Source organism: Nerophis ophidion, linkage group LG04 (assembly GCF_033978795.1).
Source record: "Nerophis ophidion isolate RoL-2023_Sa linkage group LG04, RoL_Noph_v1.0, whole genome shotgun sequence".
Taxonomy (NCBI): domain Eukaryota; kingdom Metazoa; phylum Chordata; class Actinopteri; order Syngnathiformes; family Syngnathidae; genus Nerophis; species Nerophis ophidion.
The window spans coordinates 62,749,853-62,767,257 of NC_084614.1; the positions used below are offsets into that span (position 1 = coordinate 62,749,853).

The 17,405-nt window shown below is 39.7% G+C and overlaps 1 long non-coding RNA gene across 2 annotated transcripts; it reads left to right on the forward strand.

The window, feature by feature from the left end:
- The first annotated feature begins 1,282 nt into the window (after positions 1-1,282).
- Positions 1,283-10,717, forward strand: LOC133550584 (uncharacterized). 2 transcript variants are annotated; one of them, XR_009806323.1, is made up of 4 exons: positions 1,283-1,406; positions 1,774-1,903; positions 7,057-7,127; positions 8,711-10,717. It is a non-coding gene; the product is annotated as an uncharacterized LOC133550584 (long non-coding RNA). The 2 variants fall into 2 exon arrangements; XR_009806324.1 differs by lacking the exon at positions 1,774-1,903 and having other exon boundaries at positions 1,382-1,406.
- Positions 10,718-17,405: the final 6,688 nt, after the last annotated feature.

Below are 17,405 nucleotides of genomic sequence, written 5' to 3' on the forward strand. Positions count from 1 at the left end.
GGTTGAGAAGTTTGTTGACATCTTAAATAATTGAATCCATGTAATGCTTTAAAAAAGCCACACGGATGGCATAAAAAGCCAAAAGGCTTGTTTCTATTGTGGTCCATTAAATATTCATCACATTTGATATATTCAATAATAAAATATATACAACCTGTAACATGTAACATGTAACAATTCAGTAAAAAAAGTATCAATTATGTCCATATACACAGTATACATGTCAGGTGATTTGAAAAACAATATATACCAAAAATGGGGGGTATATTCACAATGTACATGACACTATGTACATGACTATGCACATGTTGACTCCAAGAGTGTGCTAAACAGAATGAGAAAATATAAATACTCTATAATCACATATAAACCTGTTTGATGCTTCAGAAAGTTGCTTGGGATCAATTTTGGTTCAGATCAGGTAGAGGTTAAGCTGAGTAATGATTTTATGGCAGTTTTCAAATTTAATAGGAAAGTTTGAATTTTTAGGTCTGTTATTAGTTCATTCCACTGTGTGGTGGCAAAATAGTATCTTGTGCTAACTCACCAAATCACACAAAGTCAGGTAAAAACTATTTAAGAGGGCAATTACTCCCTGCCTTGTAGACATCACTGTATATTGATAGAAGGGGACGTGGTGGGGTTGGGTGAATGGGGGGCAGGGGGGATCCCACATCTGCGGTCCCCTCCAAGGTTTCTCATTGTCATCCCATTGGGTTGAGTTTTTTCTTGCCCTGATGTGGGATCTGAGCCGAGGATGTTGTTGTGGCTTGTGCAGCTCTTTGAGACACTCGTGATTTAGGGCTATATAAGTAAACATTGATTGATTGATTGATAGACTGTACAGCAGATTTTTTCAAAGCTAAGATATATATATATATATATATATATATCTATATATATCTATATATATCTATATATACATATATATATACATATATATATATACTGTATATATATATATATATAGATATATATAGATATATATATATATATATATATATCTTAGCTTTGAAAAAATCTGCTGTACAGTCTATCAATCAATCAATCAATATTTACTTATATAGCCCTAAATATATATATTATAATATATGTATATATATATATATATATATATATACTGTATATTGTGGAGCATCACATTACCCCCGAACAGGTGAGACCAGGCAGTAGGCCAGCCATCACAGTGCACCAGGAGGTCAAACTACACCGACCTCTGGGTGTGGTCATTGAAGGCAATAACATCCCTAACTCCATTCTTACATTCTTAATCAGGTTGATGTCTGGCCACCTGCCCTAAGACAGCTGTGTCAGGTTGGCAATCACTGTTTGCTTTAATAGCACCTCAGTGTATGAGTCATTGTGTGGCTGGCTCTCTGCTGGGAAAGGTCTGCTCCCATCGGGCGGTAAGTGTATTGCGCCACTGAATGGTAGTTTATAGATTAGCCTGCTAAAGGTGTAATATGTTTTAATTCATGGAATGCTGTGATTTATTTAAACTTTGTGCTGATCAGAGATTCCTCTACTCTGTGTTCCAAGCAGTTTAGGGGACCTGATCAAGTCTTGGAAAAAATGCAATAATTAGTTTTGTTTCAATGGAAGCTCCAATTGGGAGAACTTTAATTTAACCTGTATTCAGAAAAGTGACTGAATAAACTTTATATGAATGTGTATGTATATGTATGTATGTATGTATATCTATATATTTATATATTATAATATAATTTAAATGCAAAATACGATAAGGGTATTGCAACTGGCTCACCTTTACAGGAACTCGCCCCTGCACCATCTGTGAGCCTTTGGCCTCGCTCTCTTCATCTCTCCTTCCATCAAGGCACCGTCGGGACTCTGCATGGCAGGGATGTCCTCCTCCCTAAACCAAGACTAAGCTTGACCACACGTGTGTGTGTGTGTGTGTGTGTGTGTGTGTGTGTGTGTGTGTGTGTGTGTGTGTGTGTGTGTGTGTGTGTGTGTGTGTGTGTATATATATATATATATATATATATATATATATATATATATCAACTTATATACACACGTGTGTGTGTATATATATATATAATAAGGGCTGCGAATCTTTGGGTGTCCCACGATTCGATATCGATTCTTAGGGTCGCGATTCGATTATATATCGATTTTTTTCGATTCAATGCGATTTTTGATTCAAAAACGATATTTTTTCGATTCAAAACACATCTGTATTCATTCAATACATAGGATTTCAGCAGGATCTACCCCAGTCTGATGAAATGCTAGCAGAGTAGCAGATTAAAAAAAAAAAAAGCTTTTACAATTGTAAAAGACAATGTTTTATCAACTGATTGCAATAATGTAAATGTGTTCCCATCCATTTTCTACCGCTTATTCCGTTTTGGGGTCGCGGGGGGCGCTGGCGCCTATCTCAGCTACAATCGGGCGGAAGGCGGCGTACACTCTGGACAAGTCGCCCCCTCATCGCAGGGCCAACACAGATAGACAGACAACATTCACACTCACATTCACACACTAGGCCCAATTTAGTGTTGCCAATCAACTTATCCCCAGGTGCATGTCTTTGGAGGTGGGAGGAAGCCGGGGATTTGGCCCCATGAGTCAAATTGCCCAGGTCTGCTTTAGGAAGTCTGTGTTGAGTGAAGTGTTCCAAGTTAGGTTTGTCACTGTGCAGGTGGAACAAACCATTTCCTTATTCTTGATATGGGGAAGTAGGTTGTCTTAGACATTCTTAATTTGACGGCTTTCACGGCTATATTCATTTTATATTCACATTTCCATCCAGCCATCCATTTTCTACCGCTTATTCCCTTTTGGGGTCGCGGGGGGTGCTGGCGCCTATCTTAGCTACAATCAGGCAGAAGGCGGGTACACCCTGGACAAGTCGCCACCTCATCGCAAATATTCACATTTACTATGTCCATCCATCCATTTTCTACCGCTTATTCCCTTTTGGGGTCGCGGGGGGCGCTGGCGCCTATCTTAGCTACAATCGGGCAGAAGGCGTGGTACACCCTGGACAAGTCGCCACCTCATCGCAGATATTCACATTTACTATGTATTTTTTATAAATTGCATATAATATTAAAATGGCATGATTAGGGTGTTTTGAAGCTAGACTCCCGTTTTTTCTATGTAAAAAAACACTATGGCTCGTGTTCGACTTGAAAGCTTCTACTGGTGTTGATGGCTGAAAAGCTCATTAAAGGGTGTTGTCGACACATCTACTGGTAGTTGTGCTAACGTGACATCCACCACGTTGTGTTTAGCGTTAACATAACCGCGCCTCCAGCTGTCTCAGAGTCGTGAGTGTCACTGTACAAGGGAACACAAGTCCATCCTGACGATGACACCTCGTCACCACATGTGGAAATAAAGTGACATTTTGGGACCTCTGTCCGAGTGACGGGTGCTGCGCTGGCTAGTGCTTTGACGTGCCCTCCAGGAAAGAAGAGTGCTGGCTAGATAGTGTCACTTTCCATTACGGCCTGCGCCTGCCTTCCTAAAAACCAGGGGAGCGCCTCTGTAAACATTGGTGGGGACCTTAGAAGGATGGCTATCACGAGATGAATTATAAATGAGAGGAATGCGTGTTTGCTAATGAAAATGAGGAAACATCCATCCATTTCCTACCGCTTGTCCCTTTTTTGGAGTCACGGGGGGGTCGCTGGAGCTTATCTCAGCTGCATTCGGGCGGAAGACGGGGTTCACCCTGGACAAGTCACCACCTCATCACAGAAAAAGAGGAAACAATAAATCATATTTGGTAGAGTCACAATGAGCTAACGAGCAGGCTCGTGTTCTAGTGCATGGTTCTCAACCTTTTTTCAGTGATGTACCCCCTGTGAACATTTTTTTTAATTCAAGTACCCCCTACTCAGAGCAAAGCATTTTTGGTGAAAAAAAGAGATAAAGAAGTAAAATACAGCACTGTCATCAGTTTCTGATGTATTAAATTGTATAACAGCGCAAAATATTGCTCATTTGTAGTGGTCTTTCTTGAACTATTTGGAAAAAAGCTTTAAGAATAACTAAAAACGTGTTGAAAAATAAACAAGTGATTCAATTATAAATAAAGATTTCTACACATAGAAGTAATTATCAACTTGAAGTGCCCTCTTTGGGGATTGTAATAGAGATCCATCTGGATTCATGAACTTAATTCTAAACATTTCTTCACAAAAAAAGAAATCTTTAACATCAATATTTATGGAACATGTCCACAAAAAATCTAGCTGTCAACACTGAATATTACATTGTTGCATTTATTTTCACAGTTTATGAACGTACATTCATATTTTTTCAAAGTATTACTCAATAAATATATTTATAAATTGTTGCTATTGTTAAAATATTTAAAAAAAAAATCTCACGTACCCCTTGGCATACCTTCAAGTACCCCCATTTGAGAACCACAGGGTTAAAGGTTATATTGCAGAATATTTTAGGAATTGTTGAAAGGACAATGTTGTATGGGTGTTGTGTTTGTGGGTTTGTTTATGTGTTTTAGATGGGATGCTAAGTTTAAGTAAAACTGAGTTGAGTATCAGCAGTCTAAAACCGAAGTGTCTCTTTTAAGAGAGGCGTGTACCCTTAGCCCAGCTGATCGGCGTTAGGACTGTTAAATGGCGTTGCAGTTCATTCAGTCTGTACTCACGCTCAACCCGGTGTGCAGCCACTTGGTAAGTTCCCGTTTGCCTTGTTTTATGTTGTACGCTGTCACCATGCTCATCTGTATTATGTTGTGTCCGCTGCTTTAAACTCCACTATAGCGCTCTTATTGATCCGGGCGCTTAGATAAATGTTTGTTTGTCGCGGCACCTGTCTTAGCGTTGGTATCGCTACTTCCTGGTTTGCCGTGGTGCATTTTGGGAGTTGTAGTCATTTACTAAAATGCACTTTACAGAGGCTTGTAAATGGTAAATATGTTTGATAGATGAAACGGGCTCTTGAATGATATACCTTTTATTTGAATTGTATTGTATATGATCAACATGAATTTATAAATGGTTGACATTTATTTTATTTATTTAATAAATATCTATATGGGTTGTACTTGTATAGCGCTTTTCTACCTTCAAGGTACTCAAAGCGCTTTGACATTACTTCCACATTTACCCATTCACACACACTGATGGAGGGAGCTTCCATGCAAGGCGCCAACCAGCACCCATCAGGAGGAAGGGTGAAGTGTCTTGCTCAGGACACAACGGACGTGACGAGGTTGGTACTAGGTGGGATTTGAACCAAGGACCCTCGGGTTGCACACGGCCACTCTTCTACCGCGCCACGCCGTCCCTTTATTAGTATTATTATTATTATTTATTATTAAGGGCATTGATTTTGGTACGAAAATGATGCACTGAATTCTTCCTTTCAGATTTATTACCTAACTAACTGATTGACCAAAACTAACTAACCAACTAAGAACCAGCCACCAAATAATAACTATTGCTGCTGTTCTCCTGCTTGGAAAATAAATAAACAAGAATATACAAACTGGAAATCTTGAGTAATAATCTGTGCACACTTGGTTGCCCATTCCGTGGGGAAAACGGAACAATGGGGGAGCCAGGTGGTATCGCAGACCACCTCCTCTGTTCAGGGATGGTTTTTCAACCCTGACATAGATGGCTTCCCTCATTCCTCTTTCGTACCATCCGTCCTCCATCCGTACGAAAGAGGACTGTCAAGGTTGAAAATCCATTCCTGAACTGAGGTGGTCTGCGACACCACCTGTCTTCCACATACAACACTGTCCTTTCAACCATTCCTAAAGTCTCCCACATACAACACATACAATACCACATATTATTTTACACACACACACAAAAAACAAAGTCCTACTCTGATTTTAGGTGTTGGATTGATTATAGGCCTAATGTGTTAAACAATATGCCAAAATGGAATAACTCTTAGTCACACACATGGTTGTACTGCAAACAAATAAAAAAAGAACACGATACACATTTTTGAAGGTGATATATAAAAGGTCCACTGAAAAATATGTGCACCTACAGGAAAATGTAAAAAGATCCAAACCCATCGCTAATCTTTACAAAGTAAGACAATGCTGAATAAAAAATGTCTGCATATGTTATATCATTCTTTTATTTTTCCATATCCAACATATTTTGTTGATAATTAATAATATTTAAACTTCAAAAAAGGGTAATAAGAATGATACAGTGTGCTACTATTATGAACATACCAATCCTTTATTCATAAGTTCTAATGTGGTAAAAATTTCAGATATTGTGTTTTTAAAAACAATGGAAAGTGTGTTTCGAGTAAAGAACAAAAGCATTCCAACTTGTATTCTTAGGTTATTTAAATTAAGAGGAGAAAACTATAATTTAAAGGGGATATTGATCAGTTTTAGGAGTTAAGTGGTGGAACAAGCTCAGTGATGAGTTGAAGACACGTAGTTCTTAAGGTTTAAGAAAGCCTTGAAAGGTGAAATAAGGGAAAATGATCAAATATAGTATATAATACGATTACTTTCATCCCATTGATTTTCTGAATGTTGATGTTCCAGGTAATGTAATTTTCAGTGAATGTATAGGATAGGCAAATATAAGCCAAGACTTCAGCCTATTCCTTTTTCCCGTCCTTCTTTTTCTTTTTGTGTGTGTGTGTATGTGCTGTTAAATTGATCGCACACTGGTTGATTATATGACCGAAATAAACTCATTTAATTAATAAAAAAACATACCTATATACGTTTTATTGACTTTAATTTCGATCAACAAGAGAGTGACTGAGACACAAAATGATTCCGGGAGTTTGCTTGTTAAAATATCTCATAGATACATACATACATACATACATACATACATGGATGGATGGATAGATACATATACATACATACATACATGGATGGATAGATAGTACTTTATTGATTCCTTCAGGAGAGTTTCTTCAGGAAATTTAAAATTCCAGCAGCAGTGTACAGAGTGTACAACTCATCTAACAGTGTTTGTTTTGGACAGAAATTAGGTAGGTAAATTTACTGTATGTAATGTCGTGGACTATATTCATATTATTTTTTCTCTTTTAAAGACACAAAATGGCAGTCCTGGGGCTGGAGTTTCTCTGTCAAACCAAACCAAGATGGCTGTCTCCAAGAAAAGGTAAATTCTGCTTTGAAAGTGGTTGAAATTCCAACGTAAAGCACAGGATTAATGTAAAAGATTATACAAAGATGGTTGTATGTTTTTAAAGCCAAAAATACTTGTAACCACTTTTAACAGTGACATGACCAACCGGTATTGTATTTGCTGGCCCTGTCCTGTTTCTCTGCACGGCATTGTGCCGCGTTATGTGCTAGTGGAAATCAATATTTGGCACTGGTGGTCCTTTTTTTGGAGGTCCATCCCCGGCGTAGGCATAGTGCAAGGTCAGAGCGCAATGTACACAAAGTTACATACCGCAAACTGCACACATGCATTGATCACTGCTATTATTAACTCATAGTTGTTTATACAGTACAGATGTGTGACACAGTAAATTCCCATGTGGGGACATTTGTGTGTCCTTGGGGTTGGTCCAGTTGAGCTTATAGTCACCATTGAGAGTCAAAGGCCATTGTTTTTACCCCCTGCAGGAAGAAATGTAATCATCAAAGAGGACATTGAGTGAAAGACAAACAGCTGGCTTGAGTGCATGATTGTTTGTGTACAGCAGGCTAAAAAAAGACTTGATGCATTGATTTTAAAATGGTGTGCATACAGGAACATCTGGTGGTAAAAAAAGGAAATAATTCAATGATACTAGAGATGTATGCCTATGGTAGAAATGAGAGGTGTCAAACTCATTTAAGCTCAGGGGCCGCAAAGAGTAAAATCTATGCACACACGGGCTGGACTATTAAAATCACGGCATTAAAAATAAAAAATAAAGACAACTTCAGATTGTTTTCTTTGTTTTACTTTGGCCAAAAATAGAACAAACACATACGGTTTGTGCACCTCCTGAGTTTAGTCACCATGGTTACTTATGATTTTCACCTGCCTGTGTTGTTTGGGACACACCTGTGTCTAATCAAGAGACTACTATTTAAGTCTGCCTTTTGTTGATCACTCGTTCTGGCTTCATTGTTTGCGTCACACCTTTTTGCCAAGTGAGTTTTGTTCCATGCTCTAGTCTGTGCTAAGTTGTAGCCTTAGCTTCCGGTGAGATCAGCACCTCGTTCCTTCTGTTTGTTTTCTGTTTTGTACCTGTTTTGTGTTCAATTACGATTAAATTATGTCCTTATCTGCAAGTCTTCTAGTCGTCCTCTTGCTTCCTGGTAGAACAACTCCCGCATCACCATGCGACCCGATCACGACACAGTCGCACATTATAAAAATAATATTACCAAAAAACACATTCAAAGTAGAATAAAAGAGAGAATAGGTCTAAAGTTGTGAGAAAAGGAAAAAGCAAATTGTGACGGTCTCAAGCTGTCGTCTTGTGGGTTCCATGGACCACCAAGGAAGGACATGACTTCGAGCACGTTTGACTTGCTTTATTTTCCCACACAAGCTTGTCTGCGGTCAGGTCGCTCTTCCGTTGCATCTCACATCTTTTTTTGCTGCTCGCTCCGCCGTCTGCTTTTCAGCAGCATATACTTCAGTCCGCCTTTTCTTGTCTCCGTCTCTGTCGTTGTATGTGTTTTTTCTCGTTCCGCACCATCACCAGCCCCGTTCTCTCCTCCTTCTCCCCTTTTATACAGCGATAGGAGATACGTTAATCGTGTCCAGGTGGGCGATCCACACACCTGATCTCGTTTGTGGAGTCGCCTCGCCGCTCGCTCGCCATCCCCGCCTCCTCGCCGCCATTTTGGGACGGGCTCCAGCGTGCCCTGGCTGTCTGTCAGACCGTCGGCTCCGCCTCTCCACTCAAATTCTTCTACTGCTTTATTTGTTGCCAGAGTTTGTAAAAAATTGACAAACAACAACAAAACAAAATTTTTGACCTATTCAGTCTAAAATGGATCATATACTGGTACTTCCAACAGTGCTGACACACCAACAATTGCTGTTATATTATCCTCTATTTGACTATTTAACTCTTTTTAATCTATTTGTAATTTATTGTTAATAATAGCTTACTTTCTGCTGTAACATTGTCCTATCTACACCTCTTAAAGTTTACTCCGCACTTATTTTTTGATGTTGTCTGAAACTTGCTTATCAGTTAGCTTAGATATTACCTTAGCCACTAGCTATTATTAGCATTCCTGTCATGATCCATGGTCCAGATCATTTTTTTGTGTTTTCTGTTAGTTTTAGACTTGTTAAGTTCCTGCTTGTGCACCTCTGAGTTTGTTACCTTAGCTACTTATTATTTTCACCTGCCTCTTGTGTTCGGGACGCTCACCTGTTGCTCATCAGAGCCATTTTTTAAGCCTGCCTTTGCCGGTAACTCGTCCTGGGTTCTTTGTTTGCGTCACGCTCTTGTTTCGTAAGTTTTGCTTGTCTCCTAGCCCATGTTAAGTGTTTAGCTTCAAGTGCGATTGGCACGTTGTTCCGTTGGGTATGTTTTCTGTTTTTGTACATCTTTGAGTTTTTTCAAGATTAAATCATGTTCCTGCCCGGAGTCGTCCGTTTGCATCCCGGGAGAACAAACCGCGCAGTAAGCTACAACCCCGCCGTAACAATTCTTTCTCCTGACATGCTTTGTATTTAACAAGCCTTTTCCTCCAGTGATAATGCTACATGTTAATGCTAGTAATTTTCTGAGAAATGCAGTGTATGCCCAAATGGAGGTGATTATCATTAGCTTTGCGGCTCCACAATGTGTATGGCATAGAAGTGGGAATCTTTGGGCACCTCCCGATTCCAATTCAATCCAATCCACTTTATTTGCATAACAAAGTGCTGCACAACAATATTAAAAACAATATTACATTTATTATCCTTAGCTCCACCAATGACTGAATTAAAAAAATGAAACCAATATAAAAAAATATAAAAATAAATATGATTAAAAACGATTTTAAAGTGTAAAACCAATTAAAACAAATAGAAATTTAAAAAAACAACCTACAATTTGATTAAAATGTATTATTGATGCATCTTTAATATATGTATATTAATACAGTTTCACGTTTATTTTTGTTTCACTAAATAAGCGTTTATTACTTGCAACTTTTAAAAACAGTGCATTTGTAATAAGCAGAGTATTCGCGGGGTCTTAAAAAGTCTTAAATCCAATATTTTGAATTTCCATCCATTTTCTACTTCTTATTCCCTTTTGGGGTCGCGGGGGGCACTGGCGCCTATCTCAGCTACGATCGCTACACCCTGGACAAGTCGCCACCCTCACATTCACACACTAGGGCCAATTTTAGTGTTGCCAATCAACCTATCCCTGGGTGCATGTCTTTGGAATTTAAGGCTTTAAAATGTCTAAAATTTTCCTAAAATCTAAAAAAAAAAAAGGTCTTAAATACGATTTTGAAAGGTCTTAAAAATCTATTGATATTACTTTTATTTAAAACATGCATAAACCTCAGTCTCGCTTTGAAATGTTTCCATTTTTGAGGACGCCATAACGTAACTACAAAGCGGAACTAAATTCGCTGCCCGTTCACAATTTATAGTTTGGCATTTTTTTTTAATTCTGACTTCCAAACAAATGTTGGTTCACAACAGAGAGGCATTTGGTGTTTTTAGTTGGGTCAAGCGCTTTGTATTCGGATGTGAAAAAACTGTGAATAAATTCATATACTTTGCAAGTTTTTTTGATTGATTGAAACTTTTGTTAGTAGATTGCACAGTTCAGTACATATTCCGTACAATTGACCCCAAAATGGTAACACCCGAATAAGTTTTTCAACTTGTTTAAGTCGGGGCACACGTAAATCAATTCATGGTAATTCCGGGACTCCAATTTTTCTTCAAGGCTTTTGTACTTTGTGCCTGTATCGATGTGAAATGGGTCTTAAATTCTATTCATTATGGTCTTAAAAAGGCTTAAATTTGGCTTGTTGAAACCTGCAGAGACCCTGAATAAGAAACAGTAAACTCCCATTACTTTTATTAAATTAATGGAAATGTGTGACCTGTGATAAAGGAACTGGCCGGATCTCTCATTGAGATGGCTTGCTGCAGTCAACCACATTTTAGAACATTCTGCATGACTTTGTTAACAATGAATGAATTAATTATCGACGATTGACATTTACTAATCAATTTAAAAATTGTCTGAATTGCAATGCATCTAAAAATCAATTTACACCACCTCTGCCTGACCAGGTCTCAGAAAATCTGCTGAGACTCCTCCCACCCCCACAAAGAACTGTTTTCATTGCTGGACTCTAGAAAGAGGTTCTGCAGCCTCCAAAGCAGAACCCCCAGGTTCTGTAACAGCTTCTTCCCTCAGGCCGTAAGACTCTTGAACAAAATATAAATAGTGTCAGCCGTAGGTGATTGATTTTTGTGATCGGATGTGGGGCGCACTCAACTACACACCGCCACACTACATACCGCCACACTTCGCGGTTCGCCATGGCAATGGGGATGTCCTGTTTCTTGAACCCTGCATCCCTTTATAATACATCTGGGAAGGTGAGGCCTCTGTAGCGGACTGCACCGCCGGGTTTCCACAGCCTGGATGGCTGATTGATTTCCCTAGGGGCACGATATTAGTGCCCAGCCAACGAGAACCACCGCTTGGCGACCTTCTAAGATAGTGGCATAATATCTCTGTATATAAGGTAGCATGCTCAGACCAGTGGATGTTTTGGACGCGTCTGAGCAAGTTGGTGTTAGCTCCGTCCAGGTGTGATGGGATGTAAATTTAGTTAGTATAATTCAGTCATTGTATGTAGTGGAGTAGGCGCTTGAGTTATATTCCTATGTCATTTTATATTCGCAACTTAAATATGTGTATTGTTAAAACATCTCCCTTCTCAGGTACAAGTATTTTTATGTAAATAGTTTTACCCCCGAATTTATCTTTGTACTGTTAAACCATGTTATAAAAGAGTATATTGTTATAATCTGTGTTTTCTCAGTCGACAAGGCTTTATATATGACCAAGCTAATGCTAACTGCCGATGTCGAGGCGAATGCTAGCTGCATCATCAGTTTTGGATATATACCAAGGTACTGTGTGTAGTTCATTATTAATCTGCGTATATTTCTGTTTAAATGTGTGTTTTATAGAGTTTCTGGGAATAATTCAGTGTAATTTGTTATGTTAAGGAATGATTAGTGACTTTTGCTACTCAAACAATATTGGCTTACTGTATGGGATGAACCTTTGTATTTACTTGAGACATCTTTAAATACTGTGTACATGTATACAATTTTGATGTTTGATTGTGGCAGTCATTACAGACGTGCACGGAACGAAGTTGTGTCCTTGTGTCTGTATAACTAAAACATCTCCCTTCTCAGGGCGATTACATTTGCGCTTCTGTTTTTATGTGGTGAGAGTCCACGTTTCTGCGCCATAGAGGAGAATAGCGTTCTAAAGATGGTAAATTATCATTACCAATGGTCGAGTGCCATAACTTATGCAGCTGTCCATGCAGAGACTTTGCCGGACTTCATATCTTTTCCTTGGTTCATACTGTTGCCAGAAGATGACAACTCTAGCCTCTGGTGAGGGCGGTCGCGAAATCAACGCCTTCACCACTGCTCAATTCCTCTGGGGCTGTGGATGGCTGAGCAGTGCTATACAGCGTCAGCAAGTCTGCTCAAACCCACCCCTTCCCTCTGTTGCAATTGGTGTGATATGCTATGTGAGGTTTTTTTTCCTTGGACTTAGTCTGGACCCCTCTTGAGGGTCTAGCCTTAGACTATTTTTTTACTCCCCCTCCTCTCACCCAATGTTACCCTTTTCTCACCTTTTTAAAGAGCGCCGTAAAAATGGCTGATCCGTTGGCGGTCCCGTCTTGTCTCCCTGTAACGTATGACTGCTCTTAGTGGGACTGTGCCGAAAATGTAATTTTCAGTTCTTATGTGGCTTGTGCATGTTAAGAATTGACTATAAATAATCTGAATCTGAATCAAAAGGCAGCAATTTGGAACTGACAAGGTTAATTCAGTCCTATTATGCATGCAACATTTTCCAGTGAGTGGAAAAGAGATTTAGCATTTGTGGCAAGATCAGCGACCAAAGCAATGTCATACGCAAAATCAAGGTCAGTAAGGTGTGTGGCAGGTTGCCTTACGGGTGGAGCTGTAGGCCTCTGTGGTAAATTGTGTCCAGAAAGCGGCGCAGTCCATAGTCCAATATACCGTATTTTCTGGACCATAGAGCACATCGGATTTTAGGGCGCACTGCTGATAAACCGTGAAAAACCGTCCGACCAGAACTCTCTAATAACTAAAGTTCCTTCGGTAAATAATGTAAACTCACTACACCGGTACTGTATGTTTTAGTTCTTTCATAGTGAGTTTACTGACAGATATAAGTACACTACTTTATATTAGAAATGGCAACAGTGTAGGATGAATATCCCATAACAAGAAGATAGAGAAAAAGAAGAATCTTATTGACTATGGTGTCGCCATGGACTACAAAGGCGGATGTGTGTACTTTTCTAGAATTTATGAAGATCCCAAGTACAGATTAGCAGGTACCAGAAGGTAAGAAAAGTTGCTTTTGCGTAATATTGCCAAACAAAACGCCAGATAATGTCTTACCTTGTACACACACTATAATAATGCTCGTATGTTGAAGCATATCAAGTGGTACAGCTTCATAACTTACCAAAGTCGTATTAAAACATTTTGATAGATTTCTGATGCCGTATGTAACGTTCTATATTTTCAATGGAACATATGAAATGTCGGTTTTGATTACTTGAGTCATATTGCCATCATATTCAGCCTACATATATCTGTTATGTTTGACTGCCATCTACTGGCCACACTTATTATTACACAATGTGCCAAATAAAATAGCTGCGAAGTCGGTAAGCAAAACCAGAATTATTCCGTACGTTGGGCGCACCGGGTTATAAGGCGCACTGTGGAGTTTTGAGGGAAAAATGATTTTAAGTGTGCCTTATAGTCCGTAAAATACGGTTATGATAAACAAGAATGGCGCTATTGTGTCCGCTTGTAAAACTCCCGCCTCATCCTTGAAAGGACCCAGTTTCACCATCAGCTGTGATAATTGTAGCCAGAGTGTTGGCAGAGTACTTTAATGGCGGCAATAATAGGTTGTGGGATCCCATAGATGGGGAAGATGTTGAACATGCTTTCCGAAAGTCCATGAAGCAGATTGTCAAGTGCTTTTCGAGCCTTTTCATTTCTTCAATAATGTGACCTAGAGCCAAATTTGTGAGCTTGTGTATCGGCCCCTTCTAAAGCCATTCTGGTTGTTGCACAGCAGCGGATCAGCTGCAGGCACAAGCTGATTCAGCGGGAGCTTGTTGTGGATTTTGGTGTTAGAACGATGCCTCGATAATTGGACGTGAATGTTAGGTTGCCCTTTTTTAGGAATTAGCACACAAAATAGGTGTGGTTACAGAACTTGAACAGTAAGTCGTGAAAAAGGGGTTCTATGCAGATGACATACTTTTTTACAAAAATCGAACAATACTGATCAGTGTCCGATCAATCGGCACACACCTGCTTTTTATGCAATGTATAATGTTAGGGCATCTTGGAATGAGGTTTACGTAACGTACCATATTAAGCTAGCTTGCTCTGATGAGAGCTAAAAAGCAACAGATCCGTAAAAGTCCTGTCAGATAAAATAATACACATAGAAATAACTATAGACAGACTAACTTTGATGTCCTTTAGTGAAAAAAGTCTTTCTGTTATGGGTCACACTCCTGCTGCCTCTCATCCTGCTGTACGCTCTACTGAGTGACCCGGCTGCGAGAAATCAGCAATCAACACACCTGCCCGTGATGAACAACCATCCTTTATAAGCCAGCGCGTCTTGAGATCCAGTGCCAGAACGTATCTTCTCAAAACCCGTACAGTTAGCTAATACGTCTCCAGCCGCTGTGTTCATTGTCTCTCGTGTTGTGTCGCTCTCCAGCTTTCCGTCGCCCTTCCTTGTTCTCAAGCTGTGTGTCTCGTCTCCCTGGATCCCCCCTGGACTTTCTCTTGCCTTTCTGGATTTTGACCTCACGCCTGCCCACCGACCACGACGCCTCGCCCAGTCCTTAACTATCCGATTGTCTATCGACTTCTGAGCCTGCTTTTCCCCCCTTGGTCTTCCGCCTCGATCCCAACACGCACCCTCGACACCCACTGGTAACCACTCTCAGATAATTCACACATATAGTCACACTTCATGTACACCTCACGCACATAATCAACTGTCATTAAATACGCTGACAGCTGATGACATCACTGCCTCATTGCAGTCTTCTTCTCCCGCTGCACCGTCACAGTTACCATGTCACAAAAATGCTAAATGTTTTTACTCTTCGGCTCAGTCAAACTTGATATTGACAACTTATTATCACTTGAGTATGTGGATCTACCAAATTCTGACTGTGGCCTGACTCGGCCCAAATGTGACATCTACTAATTTAGTAATATCCAACACAAGAAGAAGAAAACAACAAAAAGGACGCTGTGCGATGCCACAATCAAATTATTTGGCGTTTCATCCTCTCTACCTTACGTAACGTAGGTCCTGTCACATGGCGTCAGCTTCAGCGCAGCAGCATCAAGAGTCTTGGTAAAAGACTGACCTGCTTCTAATGGGCCAGCGAGAATAACAGCTAGCAAATTAAAAAGTCCCTCAAACACAGAGAGCTGACTCTCACTCGGATTAGCACGTCATCGCAACCCCTAAATGTCTTCAAAACATACTGTAACAATATTGTAGAAGCAGGAATGATCATCCCATTCTTGTTTAGCTTACATGTTTTCTAATTTTTGCTAGGCAGAGTTTGCAAGGCTCAATCAGACATTAAAAAAAAGAGTATTCAAGCTATCTATGTCCACTAGAAGCTGGTTTGGTCCTGGATAGTGCAAACAGGAACAGACAACAGACGTTTATCTATAAAAAGCATTGCAGGCATTATTAGTATTTCTATGTACGGTAATCATGTGTAAAAAAAAAAAGGCAATAATACGCTTGTAAATAAGTATGTACAACAATTGTATTTTTTATATATGAAATGTTGGTGTTTAATAGAAAATATAATGACTTGCTCTGTCAACAACAAATAATTTGTGATTCATTATTACAACCTGTAACATTTTTTTGCAAATTAAATTAGCAACATTTCTCAAATTCTGCTTTCCAGAGCATCTGCATCACTTGTTGCCAGGCAGATTTCGCGGGCTCAATATTAATTGGCCCTATAGAACAGTGGTTCTTAACCTTGTTTGAGGTACCAAACCCCACCAGTTTCATATGCGCATTCACCGAACCCTTCTTTAGTGAGAAATAAAATATATATATGTTTTTCAAATTCAAGACAAAGTTATATGTTTTTGGTAACACTTTAGTATGGGGAACATATTCTAAGTAACAAAGACTTAATTTAGAGTTATTTGGTTAGGGTTAGGGTTATAATAAGGCCATGGTGAATAAAGCAATAATAAGTACTTAATAATGACTAGTTAAGAGCCAATATGTTACTAATTTGTATGTTAATAAGCAACTAATTAATGGTGAATATGTTCCCCATACTGAAGTCTTACCATGTTTTTTTTACTGGTGCACAAAATGAAGCGTGCACCAGTTCAAAGAACAAAACCAACACAGTGCATAAACTCATAACAAATTACACACCTGCAAATCTTTCAGCTGTTGCCGTATCCGTAATACGCCGATAGGGAGAAGTTTGTATTTACACGATGAGTCGGGTGTGTTTTGACCTCTGCCGAACCCCTGAGGCCGACTCACCGAACCCCTAGGGTTCGATCGAAGCCAGGTTAAGAACCACTGCCCTAGAGGCTTAAGACAAAAAAAATGGCAATGTTAGCCACAACCAACAGGAGAGGACAATTTCCTTGTTCCATCCATCCATTTTCTACCGCTTATTTCCTTTGGGGTCGCGAGGGATGCCGGTGCCTATCTCAGCTACCATCTGGCGGAAGGCGGCGTACACCCTGGACAAGTCGCCACCTCATCGCAGGGCCAACACAGATAGACAGACAACATTCACACTCACATTCACACACTAGGGCCAATTTAGTGTTGCCAATCAACCTATCCCCAGGTGCATGTCTTTGGAAGTGGGAGGAAGCCGGAGTACCCGGAGGGAACCCACGCAGTCACGGGGAGAACATGCAAATTCCACACAGAAAGATCCCGAGCCCGGAATTGAACCCAAGACTACTCAGGACCTTCGTATTGTGAGGCAGATGCACTAACCCCTCTTCCACCGTGAAGCCCAATTTCCTTGTAGTTGTTATTTTTCTTAGGTTATACTTGTAGAGCGCTTTTCTACCTTTTTTTTTTGGTTTAAGGAACTCTAAGCACTTTGA